We start from the raw sequence: 7,496 nt of genomic DNA on the forward strand, positions 1-7,496 counted from the left end.
TTTGTGTCTCTAAACTTTACATCCAAGTAAGTACAGTTGTAGGCTGAGGGAGGACCGGGGCAAAATAAAGCTAATGTTGGTTCCAGTCAACAGCCTGTTTTGCAAAAAAAAAAAAAACCCTAATCTCACCTCCTGCCATGCTGGTCTTGGGCATAAAGTCAGGCAAAATAGACAACACTCACCACTTCCCTGTGCACATCTGGATTTCCTACCTTTGACCAAACACATCTGGGTCACCACACCCCTCATGACAGCAAGTGCCTTCCAGCTGTTTTTAATTTCTTCATCCCATGGCCCTGGTCTGGTCTCCTGCGCAGGCAGCAGAGAAAGGCTTGCTTCCTTGGATGGAGGGAGATATTGTCATGAGAAGGAGTTACTGCTGGCCTGCATTCAAGTCTGCTCCTGCTTACTTATTCAAGGCCTTGTTTGTCCGTACCTGACAGCATCTCAAGCTGCTTGCTTCAGTTAGATTCAATGTAATGTTCCTACAAGTGATCTTACAGGGCCACATCTTACACTGAGCTCCATCTGCGTGGGGAACCCTCCTGCCTTAACTGGGAGCTTCCCTCTTCTGCTACTGCATCTTCTCATTTTTATCTAGTCCTGACCCCCTGCAGGAGGTAGAAACAGCCTGCCGGGCCCAGGGCAGCTCAGAAACAGCTTCCCCTTCTGTTCAGAAGAGACAGCTGGCTGAGTTTTCACTCATGGCAGGATATGATAACTTCAGGCTATATTGCAGCAAATTGCTCCTGCTGCTATGGCTAGCCACATGAAAGTCCTTTCTCCCCTCATCCAACATCTTTCTAGACTGCCTGGTTTTGTAGATGTGCTACAAAAAGCCCCACTCTACATTTAGTCCTGAATTTGAATCTGAGTAAGGGATCTGGACAGAAAACTTGGTAGTTCTGTATTACCAGCGTGAGGCCCAGCAGTGAGGGCAGGAGGGCAGGGGAGGTTAGATGGTGTGCTTGCCTTCAGGGAGAGGGTCTGATAATCAGTACCAGGGTAGGGAGAGGTGTTGTCTGCATCACCATAGTGTCTAAGCAGCTAAAGATGGCTTTCCCCGAAGTCTCTGGTTAATTTTTCTTCTTTTGGGATGGGGCCATTTCTGGTAGGAGCTGGAGTCCCTCATGGCTGTTTTTAGAGCTAGGGCAGAGACCAAAATTGCTGGCAGGGCAACTTGAGAGGACGGGAGTCTTCCAAACCTTCTTCCCACCTTGAATTGCTGCAATAGTCCAACAAGACAAGGGGACTCTAAATCCTGGGAGACCTGATACTCAGGGGGAGTTATGCAAAGAAGCAAACATATGTAATGTAGGTGAGAATGGTGTGGGTCAGTCTCCATTGGTGCATGCTCTGTAGAGAAGACATGATCACCTGCAGCAGTGAACAGTGGAGGCACATTAACCTGAGCAGGAAACTCTCTGGCTTGTCTCACCATAATTCATGCTATGGCACTGCTGGCTCCAAGATTTCTCAGCCATGGCACATGTACCCCTAGTGCTGTGCTCATTTTGGGTGGAAGCAGCAGAGACAGCTTGGAGACATTTCTCCAAGCCACTGTTGCCACTGCCTGGGTGACTTGGGATGACCCGGTGTCATATGGTGGTACCCAAGAAGAGCCACATTTGGGAGCTCTTCTGGGCCATGGGATGTCCCCATGAAGCAGTCCCTACAAGAGGTGCCATGGCTGCCACAGATGGATGCCTGCCTTCGAGGACAGGTAGAGGCAGGAAAAGGTAAATTCCTGACTGTGACTCAGCGGTTGTCTTCTCCCTACAGAAAACACCCACTCCGCAAGAGAAATTGAGCTAATTGAAGGATTTTTCCAAGAGTTAGGAACCCCACCGGGGAGGGCAAAAGACGCCAAAGCCAATGCTGAGGTTCCCGGGTGACCTGGAGTGTTTTGGGAACCTGTGCTTGCTCAGCTCTGACTTACCCTTTCCCTCTGCAGAGCCTTTAGAGGCAGCAACCCATCCCCAAACAATTTGCAAATGGCTTTGATCAAGCCATCACAGGCACTGCTTAGAAACAGCAGAAACTTTCCCAGCCAGACTGGAATTACTGGTAACCAAGGCTTTCCTGGTGGCATTACCTTAATTAGGAATGTTGCATGGTTTTTGCTCCTAATCCTACAAGGAACAGCATGTCCCAAGGGTGGCCATGCTGCAGAGAAGCAGGGGGCTATATTTGCTTGCTTTTCTTTCTTGTAACCAGACAGAGTGGCAGTGTCATAGGACAAATGAGCTGGCATCAAGCACCTTTGCTAGAAATAATTGTTTATTTTGTTCCTAAAAATACGAAGAGGCTGAAATGTTCAAGCATGAGCAGCTCAAAGCAGGCATATACTCAAGCTCTGTGGGTGAGGCTGGCATTTTCCAGAGACGCTGAGTCCCATCCCCAGGGAGTACATTGGATGCTCTGCTTGCTCCAGGTTAACATTCCTAAAATGTTAAGGCTGATGGCCTTATTTGCAGGCCTGCTGGACAGCGGGACTTGGCAGTGTTGGGACAAAAAAGTAATTTTGCCTCCTGAGTAAGGATTCTTGGTGCCTGATGTGTATCCCAAAGTAAAAATACTCCAGCTTTATTTGTGGGTCTACCCCTTATGACTGTGTAGCGCTTGTGCAATGATTGCTGCCAGTTACCTGTATCTAATTGTAAGTTGCTCACTTAGATAGCAACATCTCAACCTCAGGAAAGCAATAATGTATGGGCAGTGGAAGGTGAACCTGTACGATGGACAGAGGTTCACATCTTGCTTGGCAAGGATCACACGAAACACCACAAGGAAAATCCTGCTGTTGATAGCCAGCCTTACAGAGAGCTCAACGTCACTGTCGGTAGGGAAGACACTTGGACCACAGTTCAGAGACGAAGGATTATGGCCCCAGCTTTGCTGCCACCCTCGCATGTAATGTTGAACCAAGCAAAGTTTACCTAGACCTCTGTTCCCAAGCTGTAAAATGGTGGTTGTGCTTTTGGACCCTGAGGTATGGTGTGAAGATAAAAATCTATCAATAACTCGGTGTCATACACTACTGAGGAGCTACACAAATCCCAAAGGAAAGCACGTCAGTTGCATTGTTGAGGTGCCTCAGCTCACATGTATTCCCATGGCAGATGAGCTGCCCTGGGCCTTCAGTGGGATGAGTCTCTGCAAACCGAGACCTGCATAAAACCAAGAAAGCTGGTAGAAGGGGACAGCTCAAAAGTGCAAAAGGCTGGTAGATAACATGGGGGCACGCGATGCTTGCTGCTAACATGCAGGTAACACAGCGATTCTTTAGAGGGGAATGTATACCATCAGGGACTGGACACAGAGAACAAAACACAAATCTGCTGGCTGTGTTAAACAGCAACACTCTTCAAAATTTAATAAAAAAATTAAACTTTCAAATGGACAGTCATTGCCAAGCAAGGAAAAGAAAAAACAGCAGAGATTCTGGCATGTTTAATAATAAAACCCATAATAAAACATGTAAGAAAAAGATTTAGAGGAGCAACCTAGAGAGAGCATAAAAAAACTACCAACAGAAATTTTCAAACATTTCTGAAGTAGGAACTTGGTGGGGGTAAGGAGGCCAATAAATAACTGGCATAAATGTAAGAAGGGCAACCAAAGCAGGGCAGTGTAGAAAGGCTGAATGGATTATTGGTTCCAGTGCTCACTTCAGACATGGTCAGGGAGGTCCTCACACGGTAGTCACTCTCTGCAGTCTGAAGAGTGTTATCAAACAAAATTGTCAACAGAGGCAGTTTTAGGAAAAGAAAAAAGATAAATAATCTGTGGCAAATGACCAGCCCAGATGGCATTCACACTGAGTTACAGGAAACTAAAGATGACATTTTTTAAACTTCTAAGCAGTATGTAAACTCTTAAAGCAACCTCAGCACCAAAGGACTGCGTTACAGCAATTATGTCCCTTTTAAGAGGGATCCTTGCACAGCCTGGGGAAACACAGGCCACTAGGTTTGATTTTGGCATCAGGCAAGTCAGTAGAAACAAAGAACAGAATTTGCAGACAGACAGATAAATATGAGAAAAGTCGATACAGCTTTTGTAGTGGGAATGCCTGACATCTGTGATGGCATCAATGAATGCATAAGTGTGGTGAGGTGATCTAGACCTTGTGCTTGCATTTGCAAAAGGCTTTTGATAAGATTCTTCCACCAAGGCCCTTAAGAAACTCCATCTCATGGAGTAAGAGAGAGACTTAGCCCACAGGCTGGAACAAAGAGGTGGTATAAGTTGACAATGATGAGAGCACAGTGAAGGTATCAGCAGGTGCCGACAACGATCAAAAGGGGTGAATAATGAAGTAATTAAGTTTGCTGATGGCACAAAATTATTAAGAATAATCAAAAGTGAAGTTGACTGTGTGGAGCTGCAGAAGGAGCTCATGACACTGATTGAGCAACAAAATGGTCTTTGAACTTCAGAGTTGAAAATACAATGTAGTGTACAAGGGCAAAACCATTTTAACTGTAAATACCCAGCGATGCTCTCTTAACTAGTTGATACATTTTAGGAAGGAGGCACTGGCATCCTTGCTGTCTTGAGCGAGCTCTTTACTTGTCTGACTCTTATCCTCTTTCCCTATTAGCAAATGCTAATGCCCAGTGCTGGAGACAGGATACTGGGCTCAGCAGATATTTTATCTGACCCAGCACAGTTCTCAAGTTCCCCTGTTACATTTTTGTGCAGCTCTCAAATCATTACTTTGGAAATAGGTTTCTCCCGGTTCAGATGAAGCAAAGCGGTGAGAATCCTGGATTCCAGGTTCTGGAAAAAAACATGGTGGGGATTGTATTCATCCCTTTGGATTTTCTAAAGATTATGGGAGATTATATACGAGACATTTGTCCTGCCTTTGCAAGCTGGCAGAAACTCAAGCCCAAGGTGCATTAAACATCTTCCCTCCATCCAGCCCTCAATAAGGGGTAAAGAAGACGGGACTCACGAGCTGTCCACAGATCCCCCAGAAATTTAATTTCCATTTAGGCACACGGGCTTGGCAGGAAATGTCTGGACTGGTGGCTATCACAGGTCCACGAAACTCAATGTCCCAGCACAGACACATCCATCCTCATCTCAGAGCAGGCGCAGGAGTCATACCATGGTTTCTGGCTGCCTCTCCCCCTGCATTCAAGCTGAGCAGAAAGCGCCGAGCTGTTTCTGATTTAACAACCCCCAGGCACTATTAATCTAGCAGACCCCTAGAATTTCCTGAGAGAAAATATAAGAGCTCTTTTAAGCTATTGTTCATACCCTTGGCATTGTGTACCAGCTTCTGTTTACATTGTCATTAGTTTTTTCAGGTACTGAGCCAAATACTTGCTGCCAGGGAAAAGTATTGTTCTTTGCTTTGGGAGGGGAAACTCTGCAGAAATAGTTGTTTAGATAAACATCAGTGTTCTTGTCTAACATCACTTTTCAGTCTCCTCTTACTCTTTATGCTCAATACTGTATGCTGATGGGGCTTTTATAACTCTGGCTCCTGGGGAAAAGAGGAAAAAAAAAGTCACTGCAAAAGCTGGGAGATACCATGTGTTAACTGTAATTAAAATTAAAAGATTTCTCAGAATGTGCGGAAACTTGAAACTTTCATTTCTGTCCCTCTGTCTCGGGCATAAAATACACAGCAGAAGTACACCTGCGTCAGTGACAGATGGTTTAGCATTTAACATTGTTCTCAGGATGTTCACAGGCCACACCTGATGATTTTGTACTGAAAACGTGGGCGTTTGTCCAACAAACACGATGATATCCATCCCAAGTTATCAGAGATCTTGGGACCCCTTGCTATTAAAAGCAACAAGCAATTACAGAAATTGCTTCAAATTGTGTGTGTGTTGTGGGGCAGCCATAACGTCTCTCTGTTACAAAGGGATCCTTAAAAATGGTACCTTCATGCCTGGGGAGCACAGACCAATGTCAGGTGTGCTAAATCCAAGTTTATTTCAATACTTCCAGACTTCTGATGGGGTATGGTTTTATCCCAGCGTTGCTGTAATATCACCAGAAGCCACTTAATGGAAACAGTAGCCCAAGGTGGCCTAAATGGCCCCAGATGAATAGCACCTGGGGAATTCAGGGGTTTCAATTGCGTTTTTTATAAGAGATTTGATCCAGATAGGGGCAAAAAACCCCCAAACCATGCAATTATTTTGGAGGGAGGGAACGATGGGTACCTATTTAAAGTTATAACCAGTTGAAATATTGAATTAAATATATCTAGGCAGATATTTCATAACAGTACAACTTTTCAAGGATGGGGAGTTTTTCCCCATTAGTTACATGGGTTACTTATGTCATTGTTATTTTTCTCTAGCATTGCTCCTGGCTATTTGTACACCCCGTATTTTAAAGAAATGTCATTCTGGGGAATTAGAAGGCTGGGGGAACTGTCTATATAGACATGCCCATCCAGGAAAGGACTAGTGGGTTATATCTCCCCTTCCCCAGGGCATTTACAATGTCTGCTGCTCAGAAGACGCGTTTGCCTCAGACATGCACAGTACTAAACCGTGCTCTGATTGTACCACAGTAGCAGAGGGACAAGGCTTCTTCATAAGGAACACCCGGCTGCAAAAGTGCATTCGCGTCTCGCCCCACAAGACCAACAGTGTCAGCCTGACCGACTGCAAGGCGGACTCCCAGCAGCAGCAGTGGAGCTGGGACCCCGCCACCAGGACCATCGTGAGCCTTCAAACGAAGCAGTGCTTGTCGGCCCACAAGATGCAGGAGTATGCTCTGGTCAAGCTGGAGCGCTGTGGGGACTGGGAACGCCAGGCATGGTCCTGCAGCAAGAAGGGACGCTTGACTCTTTGGAGCTTGGGCTTCCACCTCAGCACCAAGGAAGGAGGCCACAAGGTCTTTGTCTCAAAGAAGAAGGACAAATTCAGCAGGTGGAAGACTTCAGCAGATGAAACCATCTGTGCTGCTGCCCAGACAGCAGCTCCGAGGCCCAGCAAATCAACACAACAAGCTGTAGACACACGTGTGTGGATCTATGAAAGTAAGATGAGGTAGATTTAGCATCAGATAATATCTAACCTTACATGTCATCCAAGCCACCTAACACTAGGCTTGCATCCATCATTCTAACTCATGTTCACTTCGGCCTCATCTGGAGAGACAGCAAATGGCTCCAAGTCAGCCCTGCTACTTGGTACCACTGGTTTCCAGTAGTTGCTGTTCAGTGTTTTCCAGAAAGCACGCAACGCCCTACAGGATCAGGTCTCTAAACCCCAGCTGCATTTCTGATGACAGGCAAAAGTCAAGTCAAAAGTTCATATGAATCGGTGCCCAGAGCTAAGAATAGTTGGAATTGCTTGAGCCTCCCAAGTCCAAAACAACCAAGGAAGTCCCATAAAGTCAGTCGCTTAAGACTTTGAAGGGGCTTTTGGTACTTTGTACTTTGGGATGTCATTTTTGGTAACAAGAAAACTGGAGGCAGCTGAAAACCTCTTTTAAACTTGTATGAATTATTG

This window comes from Gymnogyps californianus, chromosome Z (assembly GCF_018139145.2).
Source record: "Gymnogyps californianus isolate 813 chromosome Z, ASM1813914v2, whole genome shotgun sequence".
NCBI lineage: Eukaryota > Metazoa > Chordata > Aves > Accipitriformes > Cathartidae > Gymnogyps > Gymnogyps californianus.